Source organism: Mus musculus, chromosome 13 (genome assembly GCF_000001635.26).
Source record: "Mus musculus strain C57BL/6J chromosome 13, GRCm38.p6 C57BL/6J".
Taxonomy (NCBI): Eukaryota; Metazoa; Chordata; class Mammalia; order Rodentia; family Muridae; genus Mus; species Mus musculus.
The window spans coordinates 113578995-113591577 of record NC_000079.6 but is presented as its reverse complement, the minus strand read 5'-3'; positions in this window follow the sequence as shown (position 1 = coordinate 113591577).

The following is a 12583-nucleotide window of genomic DNA, read 5'->3' as shown; positions in this document are numbered from 1 at the left end:
TCGTCACACAGGGCATTGTTGACGATTGCTTACTTCCTTCACAATGTTATGAGTAGTGCGGATCAGACAAATTTATCTTTCCAAAAATAAACAAGGGTTGCTTCATCCTCGGCTTCAGTAGGGTGATGTGTTTTCTTCTTTCACCAAGGAAGCGTTCTCTAACATGAGACACAGAGACGCTGAAAGACAGTAGTCGGCTTTCAGCAGAACTGGCCACTTGTGTCGTCCATGGGACGCTGAATGTCAAGCCATGCACCATCCAGGCGGTCTTCCTGGGCATTTATGTCGGTAAACTGAGATCCTTCAGATGGTGGTTAACTTGGATCCAACCCCAAACACACAGTAGGTGTTGGAGTAAAATCCTTACAAACTGTCTGCAATGGTTATGAGAAAGGGCCAAACTCAAATCTGCTGAACCCAAGAAACAACTTGCAAGGGACCTGGGCCATCCCACAAGGGGCCACAGTCCCTGGGGATTTCCTTTGTTCCCTTTGGAGTTTTCTGAGGTGATCCCTGTTCATCATTGCAATTCTGCCTTCCCGCTCTCCCTCAGCCCCGCTAGCCTTCCTTTCTCAAAGGACCTGCATGGGAAGACAGGAAGTGCTTGGCCCCTCTCACCAGGAACTGCATCCTGTGGTCCACACGAGCCGCTGAGGAGGAGTCTGTCCATTCCCATTGCTGTGAGTGTTAAAGCCCCAGTGAGGTCTTGTGTCTTTTCCCAGAGATCACACAAACTAAGGGGTGCCACTGCTGACGCTCATTCTGGAATCTGGCCGAAGCCTCTTAATCTTACCTGGTTCCATTGGGTGACATATGGCCGCTTTTGGACATTCTCTAAGACCCCTGATACTGGGTATATGGGAACCCTCGCATCCTTTGGCTGTGACATAAAGGTGTAGAAGACACATCTAAAATTTGCTTTGCGCCTGTTCTGCTGGGAGTACGAGCGTGTGTGGAACAGCTTTGTCTTAATAGGAAGAAGTGACTGAAGTCCTGACAGACTGGGAAGTTTGTCAGAGCTTATTGATGCTACCTAGCTCCCTCCCCATACCAGTAACTTGTGACGTAAGAATGACCATGGTTGAGTGTGGTAAGATGTTTGATCCCAGATGGTCAGGGTGTAGCTCTGACAAATGCTACTGGTCACACATGGGAGCAACGGACTGTTCTCCAGTGTTAATGTTCTGGTTACTAAGAGCACGGGAGGCTGCTGCTGTTGCTGTGCCAATGCTCTGGACAGGAACCCAGGAAAACCCCCACAATGGAAGCCTTTTGGCCCTACCCCAGGCCTCTGAGGTGGAGGGAAGTCAATCAGGATTGGTTTGTGGCCACAGCCCTGGAGGTCACAAGTTCGCAAAAGGCCCTGGTCCCTTAATGTCCCTACACCATCATTCTTGTGGTAGCCCTAGAGCTCTCAAACATGATAGTGGCTGTCTTGTCTTTTTTTTTTTTTAAGACATATTTATTATATATAAATACACTGTAGCTGTCTTCAGACACTCCAGAAGAGGGTATCAGATCTCGTTATGGATGGTTGTGAGCCACCATGTGGTTGCTGGGATTTGAACTCAGGACCTTTGGAAGAGCAGTCGGTACTCTTATCCAATGAGTCATCTCAAAAGCCCGTGGCTGTCTTGTCTTAGTCCATCCTTACTGGTAAAGTATTTGAGTCATGTACTGAGGGCAAGACTGATTGTCCTCATGAAGTTACGTTCAGGGGGGCTTGAAACACTCAAGAGAGTGTTCTATTGCCTTGTGACTTTGTTAGCCCGTTGAGAAATGGACTCTGAGGCTGAAGTCATATTTTCCCTGTGCTTCCCGTTTTCATACACTCCAGGAAATGACTCTCAGGCCCTCAGAGTTTGCTGGGTTGGCAGGCCTCTCTGCAAGCTGAGCCAGCACATCAGAAAAATGACGCTTTGGAGCCAGAGGCCTGGGTCCACCCCAAGCTGCTTCATACCTCGTATGACCTCAGGCAGTTGGCTGACCCATCTTTGTCTTGTGTTATGCGGTAGACCTCCTTAGAGTTTACGACACTGGGGACCTATTGATGCAGACCACCATGGAAAGTCCTTAGCCATTTTACAATTGTCTTCTCTAACAGATATTAGAAGCGATCATTGATTCCAGAATCAGGTAATGAGTGTCACACGACCTTGAGCTGCGAGTGTATGTGAATAACCTGCAGCCTATAAGGGCTTCGTGTGCCCAGCTGTGAATGTGACTCAGAACAAAACAGTGTGTGCTCAAGACATTGAGTTATTTTCATAACTCATTTGGACAATCCTTCATCTGGGGCTTCGTAAGTGACAACCACGTGCTGCGATGTCTGATGGCTCTGCACTCCTGGGCTTTTCTGATCTAGCTCTCCTATTTTTTAATAGGATATAGTGACTCCTCGACAAAGACAAGGCAACAGTTGAATGGCAAATGAACCCTGAGCTCAAGGATGGGAAGAGAGGGTAAAGCAAAGTTCCCTAATTATAGGGGACAAAGTGACAGGAAAGATTTGGAAAATGAGAACCATGGTGGCAACAGTGCCACAGAAAAATGAAGGAATCCCCAGTAGGGTCCCAAGCAGGCATGATGTTCCTGTTCGGTCCTGCCTTTCTTCTGCCCTGTGTGGACAGGCACAGGACCAAACCTTCCTCCAGCATCCCACTCCCCAGAGCCCAGCCCAGCCTCCTGAATCCTGCAAACCTGACTCCTATCACTCTCAGATGCGCTGAATGGATGATGGGGCTTGGGATTCCAGCTCAGGCTTCATCCTTTGGTACCACTCCCAATCCCTGAGCTTTCTAAGAGCTGAGTGCCAGTGTTTCTAGGAAGTTGTCCTATAGCTCTAGGCAAGAAGAAAGAGCGGAAGACGGCTCAGAATTCTGCTAGCTTGTTCTACATAGCACCATAGGGCCTACATAATGAAGTCTCAAATAAATAAGAAATCTATATGTGAGTTTAGAATTTCCAGAGAAAATCCAATGAAATAAGAGACAGAGCAGTATCCCACATGCTGCTCCAATGAATAAAACAAATGCTTATATGTGTGTGGATTGTTTCATACATACCCCCAGACTGGTAACAAGGTTATGTTGTTTGCTTTGGGGGCTGAAGATTTGGGGCAAAGAGAGGGGTGGCTGTTCATTGAAATCTCTGCTGGAGCTTTTGTGGATGAATGGTTATCTCTGGAATTTCAAACAAACAGAGCTGGAGATAAAATTTGAAATTAACCAAGGGACCAGCAAAATTTAAGAGGGATGTCAGAGAGGTGGATGGGGCTACAGCCCAATGCCTTTGGGACCTTGAAACGAATCTATTCACTGTGTTACCCCTTGTTGAGACCCACTACATTTGGAATAACTGGACCATGGACCGTAAGGACAAGTGTGACCAGGCCACGGACTCTTGTTTTGTGTACTGTGAGCTATCCATTTGTCTTGCTGATCAAAATCCCTCCTGGCTCCTGATCTGTGAATCCTTGTGAATCTAAGGCTCTCTTCTCAGTGCCTGGCCCCCTCTCTCTCTACCTTCTTGTTACTGTCATGATGACATTTAGCAAAGAGTTACCTGTGGATCCAGGAACAGAACCTCTTTCTCTCACCATTTATATGTGGAGTCTACTATGGGCATGATTCTCCATTCTGCCATCACAACCATGCTTTATCTACAGGAATCTCCTCAATTTGGTGAGCAAGGAAGATAGAAAATAACAGATCTAGAAAGAGGCAGCGCTGGAATGTGACTACAGGTCCCCTGACCCCACAGTCACCAAAGCGTTCTAAATCTCTTGTTACCTAGGCAATCCTATGCAAGGTGGCGGGGAAGTCGTGCTGTTGTTGTCTGTTTCTTCCCTGTCCCTGTCTTCTACTTCCCCAAGATCCCAGCTGTACAAAGAGCCAGCAAATGCAGACACAGGCAGCCTTAATCACGAAAACCCGCGAGTGACTCCCCAGGTTGGTGAATGATACTAAATGGCACTTTAAGAAACAAATGAAATGGAGACATTTGAGCCCTGTGCACCAGCCCTGCCAGCACACACAGTCGCCTTCCTGTGAGGGCCATCGTTCACAAAGACAGGCCTCTGTTCAGCTTCCAGGAGAATGGTGGGCCGGCTGGCTGCAGAGCGAGCGGCCACAGAGACGCTTTGTGCAGCAGGGCACTGCCTCTGTGCACCAGCCTGCCGATGCAGATTTGTGGCCCTGCAGAGTGACAGATCCCTCCCCCCTCCCCAACCCCCACACATCACACCCTTCTGAGCCATTCATGAATGGCTGGCTGTTGGGTTTTGACTGTCAAACCCTCCACTGCTAAGCTGCTGCTGTGCAGTACAGGGAAAGGGCTTTGGGAATCGGGAGGGAGGGAAGCCTTTGAGTTGGGGGCCCAGGGAAACGCGGCATCGTCAGAGCTGCTGGAGAGATACCCATATGCACCAGGAAAAAGTCACTTGCCATGTTGTTTCTTTTACTTACTGTAAACACTCCAGTGAAGCAGACTTCAGACCAGCATGCTCTCTGGTGAGTCTGAAGCCCTTTGGGAAGCCATCATTTCTTCAAGGACATTTACCCCAGTGAACCACACACTGAAGTAAATTAGTTCCAAAAGCTCATGAAGGCAGCCATCTACATGGTAGAGATGTCCTGGACATGAGGTGATGGCGTGCTTCATTCATTCCACATAATTGGGGCTACAGCAGTGATAAAACTCACCAGACTGTACATCCTAGTATACGGAGACCGGGAATAAGTTCATTAGTGAAAGAAATAGTAATATTTGGAAGAGAGCAAGTGTTCCAGGGAAAACATGAAGTGGGAAGAGATGGAGGATGAGCAGTGAGGGATGGTTTTGCTATGAGCTGGTCAGGACGGGACTTACGACTTGAAGGGTTTTAGAGAGAGCCACATGGATAACCAAAGACAGAATGTTGCAGAGCATATAGAGCAGAAGCAAAGGTCCTGAGCCAGGACCATGCCTAGCATGGTTGAAGGACAGCAGGGCACAGGGATCTGTGTGGCTATATGAGGAAGGGTGGGTGAGGTGGAGTAGGTAGTCTTGCAGGGTTGAGTGGGAGATTAGCCTAGAGGAGGAGGAAAGGGCAGAGAGGGCCATAGCTGTCAGGGAATGCTGTGAATTTCTCTCAGTGCGATGGAGATCCTTGCAGAGTTCAGTGGAAAAGGTTACAATTTGCTTTGTGGGACCTGAACAATGGCCACTGAGCCGGTGAAGAAAGGCAGGGAGACCTACAGAAAGCTTTGCATCCTCCAATGTGGGCGTGGCCTATGCCAAGACTGGCAGAGGATGCTCAGGACAGCTGGGTTGAGACCCTAGGCCAGGACAGCATATCCCCAGAGTATGTACCTGTGTCTTCTTAGCATCTATCACTGGCGACCGCCTGCTTTTGATTGTTGATGTATTTGTAGTCTGTTGACTGCCTTGCTCAGTGAATTGTTGATTCACTATTGTTAGATAGGCTCTCCTATGTACTGCCTTCATAAGGTAGCTGGGAGGGTTATCCTATGGACCACTTCACTGTCGCTACCATCTTCAGGTATAATATCCTGACCTAGAAAACTGCCTTCCAAGTCTCTGAGTGCCACATCTATTTTCAGTTTTTCTTGAGTTTTCTGAGAACCTTGCCTCTGGGATCAATCGAGTCTGCCTACTTGTCATAGACGCCAAGTTCCGTCTATCCCTGGGATCTCTACTCCAGGTCTGTTCATTGACCCTGGAGACTTTGTAACTGCCTGGTCTTGAGTTAGCCAAATTGGACAGTCTGAGGGTGCTCTTGGATTCCTTCCCACTGCCCAGGACAGTCATTTTCCTAGCTTTCTGTAGCATGGGGCTTTAGCTGTTTGCTTGCCTACCAGGCTGCCACACCTCCAAACTGCCATGTGAGGCTTCTTGTACCTCTCTTAGTACTTTTGGTTCTTCTTTTGTTTTTTTGTTTTTGTTTTTGTTTTTTTTTTTTGTTTGTTTGTTTTTTGTTTTTTTTTTTCTCTCCATTACTTATCTGCAAATGAGCTAGCAAAACCACAGATTCTTTTTCTTTTGGATATGGTCATTTTGGAACCAAGTTTAATGACAACATCACCCAAGGACCTTTAAATTAAAAATGTTATTCTATTGGGCTGGAGAGATGGCTCAAGATGGTTAAGATGGCACACTGCTTGGTTTTGCAGAGGACCTAAGTTCATTTCCTAGCACCCACATTGGATGGCTCACAACTACCTGTAACTCCAGCTCCAGGAGGATCTGAAGTGTTCAGGCATGTACACACATGTGCACAGGCACACATGCATATATACATAATTACAAATAGTAAAGGGCCTTTTACAAAACAGTTGTGATGCCTAAACCAATCAAGGCTGTGTCTTGAGGTGGGCTCAGGCTTCAGTGTGCTGCCAAAAGCTCCCAAATAATTCTGAATACAATGTCACTTTCCTCAAATAAATATGGGTAGGGCCAGGCTCCACAAACTAGACTACAGCTCAGAAATTCTCTCAGGGTGAGGACGTATGGAGAGTCAGTCAGGGGAGAGATTAGAACAGTGGTTCTCAACTGTAGCAAGTAGTTTCTATTGATTTCTACTTTATGCTCTGGGTAGACCACGTTACCATCCACAGCCTTACTTCCCTTGGATCCTAGAATGAAACACACACACACACACACACACACACACACACACACACACACACACACACACACTTACTAACATGCTCTTACCTTCATACCCAGCTCAACACCTCTAAATCTGCCCTCAGCTTAGTTGTGTTTCTAATTTCCTGTCTGCTACCCAAGGCCCAGTCTGGGAAGCAGCCTATGGCTACTCTCCCCAAGATCTTACATGGCTGCTGGCTCTCTTCTCCTCTGAAACATGACAAAACCTCTCCTCCTCCGCTCTACTAGCTTGCCTGCAGGAATCTGGAAGTCCCACCTCTTCCGCCCGGTCATTGGCCACTAACATCTTCATTGATTGATCAAAAACCAATTGGGGAGCAGGACCTTCATTGGTCACATGCAGATTCCCTATCAAAGCATCAGAACGAACCCCTACCTCAGCTTCCCTAAGGCTGCGACCCTTTCATTCAGTTCCTCGTGTTGTGGTGATCTCTAGGTATAAGAGTATTTCCTTGCTACTTCATAGCTGTAAGTTTGTTACTGTTATGAATTAGAATGTAAATAAGCAATGCCGGGTATCTGATATGCAACCCTCAAGGAGGAACGACCCACAAGTTAGAATTAGAAGAAGTTGGATTAGAAGAAGAAAAACATTCATTATATAAACTTAAATCTTTGTTCCATTACCAGGACCCAAGGCCTGGAGCGCACTGTGAGTTAATGTGGTCCAGTCTATAATCTGTTTTGAGTAGCACAATCCTGTATTACAGTTTGTGTGCATGGGTGAAAGGTGGTGATTTGCTAACTGTGAATGATTTCAATGCATCATGAAATGTTTCTCATTCTTTAATGCATTCGAGAAGCGGCCTCAGCCCACCTGGGAAGCAGGGACTGGGGAGAGTAGACATGGCCAGGAAGACAGAGATTTCTAGAAGTTGGATCATCTTTTTTTTTTTAGGACTCAAGACATTGGAAAAGTCTCTTAGCTTTCCCACAATGGGAGGGTCTGTGTGTCTCCTATTACAAAGGTGGAGGACTAAGGGTCGGGAAGTTAATTATGTACAGGTCCTTCATGCAGTTTTGTAGAACTTCCTGGTCTCCTTGTGCTACCCCACCCATCTCGCCACACTGGACCTCATGCCAGCTGGCCTTTTGTAAGCCATTTCCTCTGTTGTTCTGCCCTCCCAAGTCCTCTTTGTCTGGATAGATCCTGCTCCTCCTTTTGGAATGGGTTTGGGCATTACCTCCCATTGGCAGCTATCCCTGTCCTGTCTTCCTAGCCTTACTTGGTTAGGTGTCCCGCCCCTTGGATATTTGTCATACTTCATATAATCTCTTCCCGACTTCCCCCCCTCTCCTTTATTTTGCTTCTTTTCTAGTGTTTAACAGGTTGGCCAGCATATTGATTTATGGAATAAAGAGTGGGTAATGACCCTTTTCACTGTTAGGTTTTAATTGCCACGTAGTTCCAAGCAGAGTGACTTAAAAGCTCAGTGGCCATCTTCCTCTCCCTCCCTTCTGGTTCAAATTGGTTGGCAAGAAACATCACCCCCCTCTCTTGGGCAAAGTACACAGCCCTTAGCATCCATTGTCACAGCACAGTGCTTTACCAAACTCCTTCAGATGGGTGTTCCAAGCATCTGCTGTGACTCAGATGTGACTTAAGTATACTGGAGGCTCACTCCTCACTCTGGTGGTATTGTAGCTGGTGGTACCTGTAAGAGATGAGGCCTAGCAGAAGATGGGTACCATCTCTGAAGATGCATACTGTCGTTCTTGGGAGCATCTGATTTTCATGATAGCAGTTGTTAGGAAAAGAAAGAGCCTGGCTCTAACTCTTTCTCTGGCTGCTCATCTCACATGTGATCTCCTCAACACACGTACCTGCCATTGTGATGCCTGTTAGCAGCAGTCCTTCCCAGGCAGCTGAACAGATGGGGTGGTCTAAACTTGAACATTCATTCTCTAAAAACTGCTTCCTTATAAAACGGCTAGCTCCAAGTCCTTGTTAGAATGATAGAAAATCACAGTTGGTGGTGGTGGTGGTGGTGGTGGTGGTGGTGACAGAGGGTGCTTCAGTGCACCCCGTTACTCAGTACATTAGTTGCCTGCTGTTGCTATAACAAACCATCACAAACTCAATCACTTAAACCATCAGACATGCATTACTTTATCATTCTGGATTTCACAAGCCCAAAACAGATGGCATGGAGGTCAAGGTGTCAACAGGATTGCCCTTTTCTTTGGAGACTACAAAAAGGGAGGCTCTTTTCCTGTCTTTTCTAGAGTCATGATGATGACTTCATTTCCTGGCTCCAGGTCTCTTTCATCTTGACAGTTCACACTGACTGAGTCTCTCCTATTTTGAATCACTCTGGCATGACCCCTCTGTCATCCTTGTTCCCATTTAGAAGGCCCTTGAGGCTACACGGGGCCCAGCAGGTAAATCTAGGCGACTCTTACTTAGTAAGGTAACCTTTATGGCATATGCAGCCTCTGTTGCCTCTTGCCATGAATGTAACAGAGTTACAGGTTCTCAGATTTAAGATGTAAACATCTTTGGAGGCAGCTTTATTCAGTTTACCATATCATCTATCTTTGAATGTTTGTATGATGATCTCTGTAAAATAAGTTAACTAGACATGAACTTGCAGAATCGTGGAAGATTTGCATAGTTTATTTGCCTTCATGGTGGTCTAGAGTTCTGTCACCCATACAAGCAAGTCCCAGGCCTGTCACCCTCCAGCCTGAACATTTTAGTGCATTAATTTATTGTCAGTTTTACAGTTGAAAGTAATTTAGTACTGCAGAATATGAAAACTAATAAAATTTGACATGTCTATTTCCCTAAAAGCTGATGTAGCACAGATGTACCCAGGATCCAAAAGCTAACTGTGTTTGCCTTTCAAAGGACTGTATTCTGCTTAGGTTAACATTCATACAAGTTCACATGATCTGAGAACCAGCAGTCAGTGATGTACAGAATCAAGGATTAGGGAATACTTATGATAATTTGTTTAGCTAAGAATACATCCTAGGATTTGAATCCATTGATTTATTGACTTGTGCATTCATTTTTAACATACAACTTATAAATACCAGACATTCTTCAATTTCTAGGAACTTACAAATCATTAAAGGGGCTAAGATACAAATGCCAGTACACAGCAAATAATTGACAGTTGATGATTATATTTGAATAAAATCCATCCGTTGCAACTGTGTACTGTCCTATTACAATGGACCACCTTTATTCTGGGCATTTCTATTTTGGACACCTCTATTCTGGACATGTCTGCTTTTAGGTAAATAGCCAGACAATTATGCAATAGAAAGCATAGTGACCCAAGCTTTCGCTTGAGAACAAATGTTTATCAATTTTCAAAGGGTAATCTCAACAATAGACTATCTGAAATAAGCCAATCACACCGTTTCAGCAGGTAGCATAAGGTGCCTGGAACTGTCAAATCCATAGGCACAGAAAGTAAGATCATAGTTGCCGGGGTAGACGACAGAAGAATAGGAACAAATGGTGGATGGGCAGAGATCTTTAGGGTTTTAATTTTGCAAGCAGCAAAGCAGTGTTAACTCGCTTAATGTTACTTAGCTACAGACTCAACGAGGACTGAGAAAGTAAAATTGTCGTGAATACCGCCTTTTATTTTTCTCTTAAAGATTTCTTTATTACATGTAAGTACACGGTAGCTGTTTTCAGACACACCAGAAGAGGGCATCAGATCTCATTATGGATGATTGTGAGCCACCATGTGGTTGCTGGGATTTGAACTCAGGACCTCTGGAAGAGCAGCCAGTGCTATTAACCAGTGCTATTAACCACTGAGCCATCTCTCCAGCCCTATACCACCTTTAAAAACCCGTCAAAATGCTCTTTTCTAAGCAGTCCTGGGAGGAAGTTACTGCAAGTTCTTGAGTGACGACCCATCTGTTCCTTGCCTGGGTAGTACTTACCCAAACCTTTCCAGTTAGATATTAACTAGTCTATTTGGCAGATGAAGAAGGCTCCATAACTGTCCAGCCATAAACTAGAATTTGAACCCATTTTATTTTTCTCCTGTGTTCTCGTGCTTAATAACTAAAGGCGCCCAACTGATTTACACGGAGTATCACCCTTCATACTCTCTAAGCCAGAAAGAGCCATATTAAAATCGAGCTGGTCCTGTTGGTGGGAGCCTGTAACCCAGGTACGTAAGAGGTAAGAGATCGGAGGGAGGGTCAGGAGTCCAAGGACACTCTTGGCTACACAGTGAGTTTGAGTCCAGCCTGGGATTAATGGACCTTGTCTTAAGAACAACAATAATAAAAAGATGATTCCCAGAGTGGGGCACAGTAATTCACACGTGTCTGACCTCAGTAGTCACGAGGCTGAGGTAGGAGGATGGGGGACTGTGGCTTTCAATCCAGTCTGGGCTATATTGTAAGACCTGTTTCAAAACGACAAAAACCCGACCAAAACACAAAAAGACTTCCCCCTCCCATACAACCACAAACCACCACAAGCATATTAACTCAGAATATAAAAGCCTTGGAAATATCCAGCATCTACAAGTCTATGTTACTAAGAAGAGTTCTTCCTTCCTCCTCTCTTTCTTCCCTTTCTCCCTGCCCTTCTTGCTGGCAGTGTTAGTCCTTTAAGAACGACAGTGACACAATAGGGCAACTGGTATCAAGGTGATTTGTAATTATACTATCTACACTATCGGCTCTTCTGCTCGGAAGGCTAGGGCGGATCTGTGAGAGATCACACAAAGGACATGCCCCACCTGCTTCTCCTCCTCCAGGGGCCTGGATGACATCATATAAGAAGTCATTTCCTGCTTGATTCTTATCTCCAGTGCTCACTAAATTAATGGCCTTACATCCTTTACGCTGAGAATGGAAGTACAATAACTTCCTATTGAGGTTTATGCTTATGACCCTGAAAGGTCATGAGTTTGGTTGGCTTTCTTCTCTCTGGGGGAGGAACAAAAAAAAAAAAAAAAAAAAAAAAAAACCTAAAAAACAAAACAAAACAAAAAAACCCCAAACAATAGTTTGGTAAAACAAACGCTGCTGAAATCCAGTCGGCACTATTGCCATTTGCTGAGGGATGTATTTCTGATCCACAAATTTGCTGACTTAAACAAGGCCTAACAGACAGTATAGAAGTTTTACAATGGGTTGAAAAGGGCCGTGGTCATTATAAACTCTGTCACTATGCGACACTCTGAAGCTGATCACCCTGTACAGGAAGGAACAATGAAAACGGTGGTGTTCCCACTGTATTCCCACTTTATTCCCACTTTGCCACCAGAATCCAGCAGCTGCCCATTCCAGAAGGAAACTGGATATTGATTAAGGAACTGTCAGATTCCTTGAGGGAAATTCACAAGACTGAGAGGAGCAAGCTGTAAACTGTGGCCATCATGGAGAGAGGGCTGAGGTAGTTACTAATAATCTTTACGAATATCGTGTTTAGGTGACACCACTCCAGAGTCAAGCTGACTGACAAAACTCACTGAAGACTGATAGTCACCACCCCGTTAATTATCACAAATGTTTCCTTTTGTGCCCCAGAGGTTTTGGGGTGTCATCTTATTGTCAAGTCTTGACGGAGTGCTCTTTAATGCAACAGAATGTCATCGATGTTCACTTTATAGATGTACTAACGGTTTTCAAATCTCGTTCAGTCCTCACCCTAGAGGAGGGGAGCATGTCGCTCTCTGCTGTTGCGTACTAAGAACGAGGTTATTTACAGAAGGTCAGAATAGGAAGAATCGAGCAAGCAGTGGGTTTAAAGTCGGTAGTCTAACCTCAGAGCCTTTGTTCTCCACAGTGGCTGGATTCCCTTGAGTTTTCTTTGAAATATGTTACAAACGTGGAGACAGACTTAGATTCTTGTGACTAGGAGGGTGATTGGGGGACAGGGTGTTGGCCGGGGGAGACACCTCGTCTCTATTCCTTGTGTGGTATA